Source organism: Gekko japonicus, unplaced genomic scaffold, assembly GCF_001447785.1.
Source record: "Gekko japonicus isolate JY-2015 unplaced genomic scaffold, Gekko_japonicus_V1.1 scaffold233, whole genome shotgun sequence".
Lineage (NCBI taxonomy): Eukaryota > Metazoa > Chordata > Lepidosauria > Squamata > Gekkonidae > Gekko > Gekko japonicus.
Window position 1 is genome coordinate 1,195,308 of NW_015165242.1, and position 14,491 is coordinate 1,209,798.

The window sequence follows — 14,491 nt, forward strand, 5'->3', positions numbered from 1 at the left end:
GGGGCCACCTTGATGGGTTCCGCCTTTGGGGGCTGGCGGGGGGGGGGGGGGATACAAGACCTCTAGCACTGAGAACAGATGCCATCTGTACTGAATCAGCTGCTGCTGGCCTCATAGTATACACATCAAATCCAAACCGCACTGGGGAAGTAAGAAGATAAGTGCTAAAATTAAGTTGAGCCATGTAAGAAGATATGCATAAATCACTTAATTTGTGTAATTACTCTGATTGCAAAATGCTAGATTTGTTTTTTTCCTTCTTCACCTGTGCCAGGTGGGGAAATACAAGACAGAAGTATAGTAATGCTTGACATGCTGGTACATGTTATGGGAACTTCCACGACATACTGACACCAATCATTTCAAACTGGCCTGCAAGAAGAGGTTGTGGTTGGCTTTATCATTCATATATATATATATATATATATATACACATATACACACACATACAGAAGTCATTTTGTAGAAAAACAGCTGCAGGAGCTCATTAGCATAACTTATTAGCATATGCCACACCCCGTGACATCACCGGAAGTGTGCACCAGCCCCTCTGACAGGCAGAAGCACCTGGGATCCATTCTTTCCCCCCTCCCTTCCCTTCGCCTCCAAGTTGGGCGAAGGTAAAGGACAGGGGGAGGATCTCAGGCGCTTCTGCCTGACAGAGGTGCTGCCGTGCCCACAGCCAGCCTGGGTGAATTATTGAATCATAGACTCATAGAGTGGGAAGGGACCTCCAAGGTCATCTAGTCCAACCCCCTGCACAATGCAGGAAATTCACCAATACCCCCCACACACACCAGTGACCCCTGTTCCACGCCCAGAATATGATTTAAAAACCCTCCAGGATCACTGGGGACCAAACTGGCCTGGAGAAAAATTGCTTCCTGGCCCCAAAGTGGTGATCAGCATTTCCCTGGGCATGTAAGAAAGGGCCACAAGAACTAAGCACTAATGCAACCCTTCCTGCTCTACCTCTGTGATTTGCCTAAGTTCACACAATCAGCATTATGATCGTTTTAAAGTTGAAAGCATGATATAAATGCAAAGGACTATTTGTAAGAAAAAAACATTACTTTTTTCCCACCATAGAGAACAATGGAGTGGATAGGGGGTTGCAGAGCTTGGCCACTAAAGGGCGGGTGGCAGGGCTGGCCAGCAATTGAGCAAGATCTAGAGTGGACTGCCTATGTCGGCGCAATGTAGCAAGAGCGCCTGGCTGCTACTGAGGCAAAAGCGTCGCTCTTCCTCTGTTGTATACAAAAAGCCAAGCTGACCCTTATTGGCTGAGGTGCAGGGTTGAGAAAGATAACAGCAAAGAAAGTGGCTTAAGGGCAACAGCGGCACTTCCTCCTCCTTTGGTGGGAGCTGCTTCGCGTGCCGGCTTGCAGCCACCTTCCCAGCCTCCCACCCCACTGCAGCTTGCAGAGCCAGGGATGGGGAGCGCCTGTGGCTCCCTCCTCCGTTAATGCTATTGTATGACCCAACCACAGAAGATGCCTCTACCACCGCCGCCGTTAGTAGCACTGTTTGGATAACCCCTCCCCATGTTCTTGCCTCTGCCGCCGCTGTTTCTCAGGCCAGGATGCTGCCCTGGTTGGTGTGGGGCTGTGACCGGGGGCTCAGCAGCCACTTCCTATCCTCCCACTCTGGCCACTGGGGCTTCCCCTCAACCACTGCAGCACTGCCATGATCGGGATCGACCTCAGGACCCTTCGCTCTCTGGAGCGTCTGGCCCCTCTGTCGCCTCCCAACATACTGAGGCCCAGATGCTGGCTGCCGGTTCTGTAGGCGGGACTAAGGGAACGCAGCCACCAATGGATAGAGACACCTTGTGAATGACTCTTCAGGGAGCTAACTGATTTGGGAGCATATGGAATGTTCTGGAGAAGTGTCACACGAAAATACAATTATATATATGTGTGTGTGTGTGTATGTGTGTGTGTATGTATACACACACCCATTGGCTGTGCACTCCATTAGCCACTGGTCCATCAACCACTGCTCAAGAGTACTCGCGTGCCATTGGCTGGGGCCTGGGTCCACTCCTCTCCCTCACCCACTGCCAACTTGGCCATTCCCTGTCTGAATTAACTGCCAAAGCTGCTGTGTGGCTCACTTTCCCTTCAGTGTCTGTTGCTAGGCAACCAAGCTTGGTTCTGTCAGTAAAAAGGTAGGGACAGGAGGCCCTTTCCAGGCCTACTTTGGCCTGTGATGTGTGTGTATCTTTAAGTAGGTGGCTTTCCATTCTCTTGTGATGTATTTAACCTGATAGAATGGAGAGGGTCAGTCAATTCTCAGGTGGTGTGATGTTGTTTGTTCTCCGTTCTGGGCATCTCCTACTAAATAAAGCTGTTCCATAAACAATGACTGAGTGTTGTTGTTCACCAAATGAGGCATATTGCTACAGAACACTACATGGTGTCAGGAGTGGGATTTCGTGGGGTATAAGTGGCTCCTTTTGATTTTTCACAGCAAATCTAGCACACACATCACAGGCCTTTGTGGGGAACTCATTGGGGTGAGTCCTGACTAGGGTTGTCAGCTCCAGGTTGGGAAATTCCTGGAGATTTTGTGGTGGTGTCTACAGAAGCCAGAGTTTGGGGAGGGGAGAGACCTCAGCAGAACAGAATGCCACAGAGTCCACCCTCCAAAGCAGTTATTTTCTCCAGGGGGAGACCTAGGTTCTTGCTGTGGAAGCTGAGTGGGTGATTCCAGACCAGTCACAGACCTTCAGCCTAACCTACCTCACAAGGTTGTTGTGCAGTTCAAAAGGGGAAAAGGAGAATGATGTGAGTTGCTTTGGTCCCCACTGTGGAGAAAGATTGTACTTTTCCTAGGTAGAGGCTGCGGGGAGGAGATGAAAACCTGAAGTCAGAGTGGCAGATAATGGTACATTGATGGTTGGCTGGAAAGGAGATAGAGTTGGCAACTCCATGTTGGGAAATTCCTGGAGATTTGAGGGGTGGAGCCTGAAAAGGGTGGGGTTTGAGGAGGGGTGGGACCTCAGACAGGTACAGTGCCATAGACTCCACCCTCCAAACCAGCCATTTTCTCCTGGTGAACCATTGCTGCCAATCTCCAGGTGAGGGCTGGAGATCACTCAGAATTACAACTGCTCTTCAGATGACAGAGATCAGTTCCCCTAGAGAAAAAGGTGGACTCTGTGTCATTATACCCTGCTGAGGTCAGCACAGCAAATTGACGTTGAGTGCCCAAGGCTAGGGCACCGGCCCAGAGCCTCTTTTTAGAGTTCATTATATTTACCCTGCCAACAAAAGTCCGCATGGTCAAAGCAATGGTATTCCCAGTAGTCATGTATGGCTGCGAGAGTTGGACTATAAGGAAGGCCGAGCACCGAAGAATAGATTCTTTTGAACTATGGTGCTGGAGAAGACTCTTGAGAGTCCTTTGGACTGCAAAAAGATCAAATCAGTCAATCCTAAAAGAAATCAACCCGGACTGTTCCCTGGAAGGCCAGATAATGAAACTGAAGCTCCAATACTTTGGCCACCAAATGAGAAGGGAGCACTCACTGGAGAAGACCCTGATGCTGGGAAAGATTGAAGGTCAAAGAAGACGGGGACGGCAAAGGATGAGATGGTTAGACAGTGTCATAGATGCAATGAACATGAAATTGAGCAAACTTCAGAGGACAGCGGAAGACAGGAGGGCCTGGCGTGATCTGGTCCATGGGGTCGCGAAGAGTCAGACTCAACTGTGCGACTGAACAACAGCAAAAATATTTATTTCCACAATGAGCTTTATTCCTAGTATATATATAATTTCAGTGCTAGCTATAAATGTTGTGGATGGTTAAATGAATTAACAGCTAGAAAGGAGGGGGCAAGAGAATGATTGGTGAAGGACACAGAGCTCTTTCATGTGGTCACTAGATGTTACCGCACTAATGTAAGGGCAAAAGGGGTTGCAGGGTTTACTTGCATGTGGCTCTTTCCCATTTGCTTCCACATCAGTGTGTGCAATGAGATCATTCTAGAGAGGAGCATTTAAGAGCTACTTGCACTCTCCAGCCAAACCAGCCCTATTCGTGTTTCACCTGCTTTATAAAGTAAAACAGTCCCCCCATTATGTATTAAATTGTATACTGAGTTAGGCCATTAATCTGTCCAGCACAGTGTTGCCAACTCCGACTGACAGCTGCTCTAGGATCTCCTCTCCGATACTTGCTGCCTGAGAGCCTTTAACTGGGGATTGAAGAGAAGACCTGCCTGAAAAGCAGGTGCCCCACCTCTTATGCGCATTAGGAAAGCAGTAGGGAAAATAATCACACATCCTTTCTCACAACTAGGCTTGCCAGTTTTTAGGTGGGGTCTGCCTGGTGTTCCCCTGGAATTACAGCTGCTCTCCAGGCTACAGGGATCAGTTCCCCTGGAAGGGGGGGGGCAGCTTTGAAAGGTTGACTCTGTGGCATCCCATCCCTGCTAAGCATCATCCCCAGGTATCACCCCCAAATCCCTAGGAATTTCCCAGGCTGGAGGCAGCAACCCTGCTCCCAACCCATCTCAGCCTGTGGCAGCTATATACTCTGGAGGAGGAGGGAGGGAAACAATGCATGTAGAGAAAGTCTTTTCATAAGGGGGCAGAGAGGAGGGGAGGGTTGCTTTAAGAATTTATTTATTGGACCAGACCAAGGTCTATTTCGTTCCAGATTCTGCTTCCTTCCTATGTTGTTTTTCCCTAGCCAGCTGCATCTATCAAAGTTACATTTCACTAACAGGGCTAATTTTGCTGTGTGCCCTTCTGTTCCTACCTAAAGGATCTGTTCCTACCATGGATTTCATCTGTGCTCTGGAAAGCAAGGCAATCAGAGGAGATTAGAGAGCATTGCCTAGGAACAAATTAAAAGGGAAACGTCTGTGAAATGACTATAGAGTGTCGCTTCAGGCATCAGGTTGATGGGATTAGCCTTATTTTTTCCCCCAAAGACCCAAGATGGGAATTGCTCAGCCCAGCAATATGTGGAATAATTAAAAATCATCAGGGTCAAAATCTGGGAGGACTCCAGTTAGGCATCAGCAGTGATGTCACAAACACTAAACCACTGCAGTAGTTCCCTGTAATTCTCCTGTTTCAAGAAACAATTGCAAAAGCCATGGATGCAAGTAGCTGGGTGTTAAATCACATTTCCCAGCATCAATATTGCTGTTTGCTGGTTGGGGAAAGATGAGCGGAAGCATTATATTACATTAAGGGGAAATGTCTGGACATGTGCAAGCGTACAGAACATCCTAGCAAATCCGTACAAGAAGCTCAGTAGCAAAACTAAGGTTGCAGTGCTATGCACCTACTGAGAATTAATTCTGAGTAAACATGCATAGCCTATCAAACAGCCTTTGCTTGCTTTGACTCTCCCTCCTGCGGTAGTTGGCAGATAGGTGCCATCTCATCCGCTATGCCTTCTTGCTGTTGTGCTGGAGCAATCTCTACCTACAGCAGTAAAGCTGAGGAGACCTTCCAGAGCGGTAGTGTTTGTTTTCCTCATTGCCTCCCTGGAGGATTAATTATAACCAAAGCCTTCAGCTAAAGGCTACAGCTTGCCCAATAAAGCTCTCTCAACAAGCTTCTGAGCAAGGGAATGTTCTCCCAGCTGCATGGTGCCAGTTAGGGATGCCAACCTCCATGTGGGACATGGAGATGCCCTGGAGTTACAGGTCATCTCCAGACTATAGAAATCAGTTTCCCTGAAGAAAATGGATGCTTTGGAGGGTGGACTCTATGGTATTATAGCCCACTGAGGTACCTGTCCTCCCCAGGCTACAACCCCAAATCTCCAGAAGTTTCCCAATCTGGATGTGGCATCTCAACCCCCTCCCCCAATCCTCTGCCAGTGGCCAAGGGGAACCGAGCAACCCTGATGCCAGTTAATACCAAGTGACTTCTCTGGAAGCTTGACAGAAGCCAAGAGGTTTGGCTTATTTACCCGTATGGTGGGGTTGGAGTTCTCCCAGAATTACAACTGATCTCCATCAGTTACTCTGGAAGATATGGCAGCTTCAAAGGGAGGACTCTTATGAAATCGAGTCCTTTACATCCCTCACCAGACTGCCCATTCTATGCACAGCCCCAGATTTAAACTCCACACACTTTCCATGCCAGAGTTGTCAGCCCTGTTTAGTAGTCTGGTACTGAAAACAGGCCACAGAAGGTCAGACCAGAACCAACAGGTTGAAATTAAAAGAGTTTTCGGCTAAACATTAGGAAGAACTTCCTGACAGTTAGAGCAGTTCCTCGTTGAAATAGGCTTCTTTGGGAGGTGGTGGGCTCTCCTTCTTTGAAGGTTTTTAAACCGAGGCTAGACAGCCATCTGACAGCAGTGCTGATTCTGTGAACTTGGGCAGATCATGAGAGGGAGGGCAGGAAGGGTTGCCTCAGTGCTTAGTTCTTTCTTACATGCCCAGGGAAATGCTGATTGCCACGTTGGGGTCAGGAAGCAATTTTCTCCAGGCCAGTTTGGCCAGGGATCCTGGAGGGTGGTTTTTTTGTTGTTGCCATCTTATGGGTATGCATCAGGGGTCACTGGGGGTGTGGAGGGGGTGGTATTTGCGACTTTCCTGCATTGTGCAAGGGATTGGGATGACCGTGGACGTCCCTTCCAACTCAATAATTCTATGATTCACATTTCTTATGAAAATAGCTGCATTGATAATGAGGGAAGGATGAATAAGGGGGGCTGCCTCCAGCCATGCCCCTCAAAAGGAGGGAGGGAGAGTCTACCCAGCCAGCCCCAAGCAGGAGGTACCTACTCAAGCTGGGGTAGGGTAGTTCTGGGTTGGGAAATTACTGAGGACTTGGGGGTGGAGCCTTGGGAGGGCAGGGTTTGGGGAGGGGGGGAGGGACCTCCGCAGGATGTAAGAGTCTACCTTCCAAAGCAGCCATTTTCTCCAGGGGGACTGGTCATTCAGAGATGAGCTGTAACAGCAGATCTACGGGTGCTACCTGAAGGTTGGCAAATCTAAACTGGGGATTGTGTGAGGCTGGGCTAAGATGAGTGTGTCCAAGGGCTGTTAAATCTAGGTTGGGAAATTCCTGGAGATTTGGGGGTGGAACCTATGGAGGGTAGGTTTGTGGGAGGGACCTCAGCAGGGTAATGCCATAGAGATCACCTTCCGAAGCAGACATTTTCTCTAAGGAAACTGTCTTTTTGTAGTTCAGTTATGATTCCATGAGATCTCCAGTAGGGACCCTCTTGGAGGTTGGCAACTCTGGTACATTGCATCCTTCATTATGGGAAAGCTGTGCCAGGCAGGTGTCTTCTGTCTAGGGTTGCCAGCCTCTGGGTGGTTGTATCAATATAAAGACACTCCGTGAATGAATTACGGAAAAAAACAGACATTATATTGTGCAAAACAATTCAAATAGTTTTAAATCTTTGTTAAAGTTCAACAAACCCTTATATATTCTTAAAGAGCTAGAATCAAAAAGTTCTTGATACAAAGGGGAAACTCTAAATGAAGTCCACAAATCCTTTGTATAAAAAACTTCAGGAGAACAAAGGTTCTATGTCTTTCAGGAGTAGCAGCTATACACGGTTGGCTTCACTGCCGTGTTCATATTCTGCTTCTTCAGATAGCTGGTACTCTTTAGCTGTGAAATGAAATAAAGTTTCAACAATCCTCCTTCAACTAGTTTTCCAATCGCCCCACTGACAGGTTCTCTTTCTGCCGATTAGGCTTCTACAATAGCTCTTTAAGAATGTAAAAGGGTTTGTTGAACTTTAACAAAGATTTAAAGCTGTTTGGATTGTTTTGTTCAATATAATCTTTCTGCTCTTGTTCGTAATTCATTCACGGAGTGTCTTTATGCTTATACAATCTCCTCCCTTGAGCTCTCGTTTTGATATACAGCCTCTGGGTGGTGGCTGGAGTACTCATAAGAACATAAGAACATAAGAGACACCAATGTTGGATCAGGCCAAAGGCCCATCCAGTCCAACACTCTGTGTCACACAGTGGCCAGAAATACCAGGTGCCATCAGGAGGTCCACCAGTGGGGCCAGGACATTAGAAGCCCTCCCACTGTTGACTCCCCCCCAAGCACCAAGATGACAGAGCATCACTCGCCCAGAGCCCCTATCTATACCTTGTGGCTAATAGCCACTGATGGACCTCTGCTCCATATGCTTATCTAATTCCCTTTTGAAGCCGTCCATGCTTGTAGCCGCCACCACTTCCTGTGGCAGTGAATTCCAAGTGTTAATCACTCTTTTGGTGAAGAAGTACTTCCTCTTATCCGTTCTAACCTGACCGCTCCGCAATTCCATGGAGTTCCCACGAGTTCTTGTATTGTGATTACTCCTGGGATTACAGCTGATCTCCAGGTGGCAAGGATCAGTTCCCCTTGAGAAAATGGTCACTTTAGAAGGTGGATTCAATGGCACTGTGCCCTGTTTCAGTCCCTCCCTTCCCCAAACTCTGCCCTCTTGAGTCTCCACCTCTAAAATCTCCAGGTATTTCCCAACCCAGAGCTGGCAACCCTAGTCCTATCCCTTGGTGAGGCTGGGCAGGTGCACCCTTTGCCCTGGGAAGCCCTCCTTCCTCGTGCCTGCAGCTCACGTCTAACCTTCTTTTGGGGCTGGGGTAGCCCTGGCAGGGGGATGGCCCCAGCAGGGGATGGCATGAACCCCAGGCCATCAGCCCTCTGGGACTCCTCCTGGTGGCCTGAATGGCCAAGCCGCCCCTAATAAGCCATTTAAGAAGAAGAAGAAGAAGAGATTGGATTTAGACCCCGCCCGTCACTACCCAAAGGTGTCTCAGAGCGGCTTACAAACTCCTTTCCCTTCCCCTCCCCACAACAGACACCCTTGTGAGGTAGGCAGGGCTGAGAGAGCTCTGACAGAAACCGCTCCTTTTCAAGAACAGCTCTTATCAGAACTACGGCTTGCCCAAGGCCATCCAGCCAGGTGCAAGTGGAAGAGTGGGGAATCAAACCCGGTTCTCCCAGATTAGAGTCCGGGCACTTAACCACTACACCAAACTGGCTCTCAATAACCTAGCAGAATCTGCTTTAGCTGTCTTCCTCACATGGGGCCCATGTATGTATGGAGCACAACAATATATGTAGCCCAGGAATGTCTTGAAGATTCAACTTGCCACTTTAGAAGAGCCTGTGGTGCTGTGTAGGAAACTGTGCTCTCCAGCTGCCTCAGATCAGGCCTACACCATGCAGCAAAATGAGGTAGCTGAGCACTGAGGAGATTAAAATGTCAGGCTGCAGGTGAGGGGGTTACAGTTTCCAAAATTTCTCTAGAATAACTCCTCCTAAATGGAACATGTTCAGTATAAAAGCCCGAGAAGAAGTTCTCCTATCTCATTTTTTGTTTGTTTGTTTCAGAGAGGTTTTACATGGGGGACATTAAATACATGCTTCTCTGATCCCACAGTCTGCACTGGCACAGTTCTTTCTGCCATCTCATTCTGTGTGTGCAGGGCCGGCTCACTCACTAGGCGAACTAGATGTTCGCCTAGGGTGGGCCGGCTTTTAGGGCGCCAAACTGCACCCAGCCCCCCTGCCAAAAGCCCCCTGCCCCCACCAAAAGCCATGACCGGGTGACTGCTGCCACCGCCTCTTTCTCCCTGAGTCCGGCGAGCACAGCGTACTCTCGGAGGACGAGCTGAGGAGGGGAAACCAGGAGGGGGAGGTGCTTCTCTGGCTGGAAAGGCCACCGCTCGCCCGGCTGGGAGGACGCGCTGGCAAAGCCATGCACGCGAGGAGGGGGGCTGAGATCCTGGGTGGCTTCAAGATGACGACACCTCTTCTTCCCAGCCCCGGGCTCCCCCACTGCATGTCGACAGAGGAGCGGGCCGGAAGGCTGCCAATCGCCCGGCGGTGAAGAGAAGTGGCTGCATTGGAGGGCTCCAGTGCAGGCTCGGTCCATCCCGAAACATCCCGACACCGGGTGCAGCAGAGCACAGTAGCCCGCCACTGCCCACCTGCCCGTCCCCAGCTCGGAGCGATCCTGCTGCCGCAGAGGGCCCCAGAGCACGTTGGGAGTGTGTCTTCGAGGAGGGTGGGCCGGGGCTGTACAGGGAACGGTGGGGAAAGGACAAACGGAGGGGGGGGAGGCTGGAGAGTCGCCTGGGGAGGAACGGCTAGGCATCTGGTGTGTGTGTGGGGGGTCTTCTCCGATCTTGGAAGCAAAGTTTGCGTCCTGGGGCACTTTTAAGACCAACAAAGTTTTATTCTGGGTATGCACTTTCCTGTGCACGCATAGTTTCTCAGATTCTAAAAAAAGAAAACCCTCTTCAAATAAGGCAAGGAACAAGTTCTCCTCGCTTTGCCCAAAGGCGCAAGAAAGAAAGTACACCCCCCCCCCCTGCGATAAAGGTTGTTCCCGGCGTGTTCGGACCCTGCTGGGCTTGCAACTGGCAAGAGGCAGGGATCGCACCAAGTCAGGCTGCCGATGGGGGGTGGCTGGAAGAGCCTTCCCTGGTTCACCAGAAAGAGTTGGGTTCCGTTCCCAGCAGCGCTGGTGTCGTTTCCACGACATTTCAGCTCCCAAAGCTGCAATGCTAAAGACGCTTTCCCAAGACTTGAACTCGGGCAAGGGATAATTGGAGAGGTGGGGGTGTGGACTGAGCGTCTGAATCCTGGATTGCAGTTTGCTGAAACTTCATTACTAGTAGCCAAACTGCATTGTAAATCGAGACCCCCATTGCAGTGCACTTTCTGCCTTTGAAATTGGTGGGTGCAGGGGGGGGGGTGCCAGAAGGTAGCCTCGCCTAGTGTGCAAAAAAGCCTGGGGCCGGCCCTGTGTGTGTGTAGACTAGGCCTCATGCCTATAGGGGCAAAGTTAGGTGAGGACCTGGGTATACTGTTGTTATACAAGGCTAGAAGGCATTTCAGTAGGCTTGCCAAGTCCCCCGGGGGGGGGGGAACCCCACCCCAGAGGCCCGTTCCCCACCACCGGGGGATTGGGCCCCGGGGGAACCCCCCCCCGACGTGCACCTCACCCGCAAGTGATGCGACCAAACCGGGCACGCTGGGGGCAGGGCCACAGCCATCCGAGGGAAAACTCTATGGTTTTCCCTCGGATGGGCGTGGCCTCGCCCCCAGCATGCCCAGCGTCGTCACGTCACTTCCGGGTGACGTGCGCGCGCGCACTCCAGCTGCCAGCCGGGAGTCCCTCGCTGTGGCTCAAAAAGCACTTGGCAACCCTACATTTCAGTGTCTGGGTCACACTGAACCTCTGCTCTGTGTACATGTGTGTGTGAGACAACATCATGGCTGGGGATGGGGACGACAACAATTCTTCCTCTAATGACTCGGGGGGGGGGGGTTTCCTGTCACTGTCTCTCAGCCCTTCACCGAGCAATGATAGCTTCAGGGCATTCTCCCTCGGGTTGCCCACTACACATTTCCAAAATAGCACACACTTCTGTGTAGGAAAAACCAGTAACCTCACAGATAGATGATTACTCTTGATGATCCTAGTGTCTGTATTTTGCTGCATGCACTCACACTGCGCATGAGCTAAGGAACAGTGACCAACTGCAGCTTTCCAGCATGTTAGGTGCAGTGAAATCACCTGTGTGCCATAAATTTCAACATAGGACAGCGTTTCATCCCCCCCCGCCCACTAAGCATGTCTCCAAAACCAAACAGCCAGCAGGGGTCAGCAGCATCCTGCTGCAACACAGATCAGCAGAGTATCTTTTTGTGGTCTTCTAGGACTTGGTTCAAAGACAAACGCTCTTGTCCTCTTTGTGGGTTATCTTGTGCATGATGGATGATACTCGGCATCTAATAAAGTGAGCTGTAGCCCCTGGAAGCTTATGCTACAATAAATCCATTTGTCATTAAAGTGCCACAAGGGTTCTTACTGTTTTTGCCTCACTGAGGTGAATCTTTACTTTTCTCTCTCTCTCTTTGTTACTAGCAAATTTTGTGTTACGGTTTCATAGCACCACAGGAACAACTGCTTGCCTAAAACCTGAAGCCTCCCCTGCGGAAACACAGCAAGTACTTCTCTGCTGGAGAGCATGTTTTGGTGCCTTTCAGTAGCATAAATTGGTGTTGTCCTTGGCATTGCTTTTGAAGAAGCTGATGAGGTACAGTTTCTACCTCTACCCCACCTGTATAGTTACAGGTCTGCTTGTAAAGATTAATAGATAATCGGAAAGGTAAAGGAAAACTCCTTCACTGCATGAGCGTTCATCATTATTTTATTAATAATATAAACTGCTTCATTATTACATTACTTCATCCCACCCTCAGAGCAGCATAGATTCCTCACCTCTCCCGTTGTATGTATTTACTGCATTTTGTATCTTGCCTTTTCTCCAAGGAGTTCAGGACAGTGCACATCATTCTCTTGTCCTCCATTTCATCCTCACAACAACCCTGGGAGGTAGGGTAGGTGGCAAGAGTAACCAGCTGATTGGGGATTTGAACCTGGGTCGCCCATATCCACCATAAGCCCCAGTGAGATAGGTGGACTGTAACTAAATAAATAGTTTGACACTCTCACCACTCCGCCATGCTGTGAACTCCATGGCCGAGGAGGAATCTAACTCAGGTTTCCCCAAGTCAAAATTCCACACACCTCCGGTACACCACACTGGTTTGCATAGTCCTTAAACAGGAGGAAAAGTGTAAAGCTAACCCTTCTTCACAACAATGCCCTATCATTTTAAGAATCTTTATCTTTTTCATTGTGCTATGCCCCTTTTGAAGAATGTAGACTCCCGCTGGATTAACACAGCTAGCTCTCATACCCTTTTTAAAAAGACTCACAACAGGCTTGTCTCCTTCTAGAAGTCTTTTCTCTTCCCTCCCTCCCCTCTGCCATTATTAACTGAGCATTGATTTCAGTGGTCTCATAGGGATGCCAGCCTCCAGGTGGGACCTGGGAATCCCCCAGAGTTACAGCTCATCTCCAAACTGTAGAGATCAGTTCCCCTGGAGTAAATGGCCGCCTTGGAGGGTGGACTCTATGGCATTGTACCCCACTGAGGTCCCTGTCCTCCCCAGGCTCCATCCTAAAATCTCCAGGTGGGAAATCCCACCACCACATAACGTTTTTCGGGCCACTTGTGGTTTTACCTGTTCCAACATGCTGATGTCACCCAGAAGTGACATAGGCACATAGGAGGATGTCTGAGGCGACGCTCTGGTATTTGGGCAAACTCTATGGTAAATTCAGCCAGTGGCAGGAAGCACCCCCCAAAAGCAGGGGTTCCCCCACCCCTGACGGGGGGGGGGTCTGGCAACCCTAGCTTTCATGAGCATGCATACTTCTTCAGATACAAATAAATGGAAATTACCAGTCCATACATATAGGTGGAGGAACTGCGGTGGCTCAAGTGGTTAAGACGCTGAACTGCAGGCTGTGGAAGGTCGGTAGTTCAGCAGTTCAAGACCCGGGTGCCGCATGACGGAGTGAGCTCCCGTCTCTAGTTCCAGCTCCTGCCAACCTAGCAGTTCGAAAGCAAGAAATTGCAAGTAGATAAATAGGTACCACTTTGGCGTTCCGTGCACCTTGGTGTTTAGTCATGCCGGCCACATGACCACGGAAATGTCTTTGAGCAGTGCTGGCTCTTCGGCTTTGAAACGGAGATGAGCACCGCAACCCTAGAGTTGGATTCGACTGGCTTTCGAGCAAGGGAACCTTTACCTTTACTTTACATATAGATGGAGAGTGATTAGTTAATTGACATTCAGCCTAATCCTCCCCCTGATGCTCCTCTATATGCCCTCCAAGTTATGTGCAGATTGGATTTAGGGGGTCAGAGTTATGCCCCCCCAAAGAAGATACCCTCAAGAGAGTGCTTTTGGGGGAAATGTCAGGTGTGGGACAGGTTCAAAAGTGTATAGAATAGACCTCCTGTAAGCTACGCACACCAAATACACAGGGCACCTCGCCCTGCCGCTGGCTTCTCTACAATCTCTACAAGTTGGGGGCAGATTACATTTCTGGAGTCCCAGCTACGGACCCCTAAAAAAGGCCCCGCCTCCCAGTGCTCTCTCTGGAAAAGACAGCTGCACTTACAGGAGTCTATGGAACGGTTCGCCAGTGACACCAAACTCACAGGGAAACTTCACCTAGGCAGACCCCCCCACCCCCAGCCAGACACTGGAAGCAAGGCATCCCCCCTACCCTTGCAGCCCCCTCCCCAAGTCTCCAAAGGCAGGTTCTGAAGGACAAAAAGGCAGAGTTTCATTGGGGTCTCTCCAAAGTGACCCCATGGCAGCTTGGCAGGCACCCTAGCCACACAACACAAGCAAGGGAAGCGTGCCCACAACTCTCACAGCCCCGCCCTGGGCTGAAATACACAGGTCCAGAGAACACCCATCAGTGCGAGTGTATAGAATAGAAACACATGTTGACCTGATAGAGCCACCCTCACGTCTCCAAAGGCAGGTTCTGAAAGGCAGACATCGCCAGAGTTTTGACAGGAGCTCCCCAAAGTAACCCCATGGCAATTTGGCAGAGACCCCTGGCAAGCACTGGAACCCAGTGAGGCATGCCCAC